Below are 786 nucleotides of genomic sequence, written 5' to 3'. Positions count from 1 at the left end.
TAATTGTATAACTAAAAAAATAAATAAAAATAAGATAATTATTTTAATAATATAATTGTTCATGTCCTATCCCAATATTATAATTCAGGTTTAAGTAAGTCAAAAGAGGTCCAATCAGGTCTAAGTAAGTCAAAAGAGGTCCAATCTAAAGATTGGCCTTTACTGTTTAGCCGACCTCTTTGGAGGTCAAGTTCGACATAAACCGGCAGATAACACTTATTTACCTAAAATCTCTCATCCATCTACTTCTAGAAGAGATATCTTAATAACACTACGGTTATCCACCTTCAGAAGTCCACCTTCAGAAGTGACATAATCCAATACATCCTATACATCCTAAACCTACTTATACATCCTAAACATACTTAATTCTTTACTAACTTAGATATCTTTACAGGTATCACCCCATTCTTAGATATCTTTACAGGTATCATCCCCATTCCATCCAGTGCACAATATCTTTACAGGTATCACCCCATTCCATCTGATGCACAAATCTTTACAGGTATCATCCCCATTCCATCCAGTGCACAACATCTTTACAGGTATCACCCCATTCCATCTGATGCACAACTCGAACGGCATCTTTACAGGTATCACCCCCATTCCATCCAGTGCACAACATCTTTACAGGTATCACCCCATTCCATGTGATGCACAACTCGAACGGCAATTCCAGGCTTAAACCTTTCATTCAAACACAATCCATTCAAACACAATCCATCTCTGAATCATCTCTTTCAGATTATCCACGTAACAATAATATATTTATTTAAAAATAATATT

The sequence above is a fragment of the Arachis ipaensis genome, chromosome B06, assembly GCF_000816755.2.
Source record: "Arachis ipaensis cultivar K30076 chromosome B06, Araip1.1, whole genome shotgun sequence".
Taxonomy (NCBI): domain Eukaryota; kingdom Viridiplantae; phylum Streptophyta; class Magnoliopsida; order Fabales; family Fabaceae; genus Arachis; species Arachis ipaensis.
The sequence above is the reverse complement of the archived record's forward strand: the minus strand, read 5'-3'. Positions refer to the sequence as shown.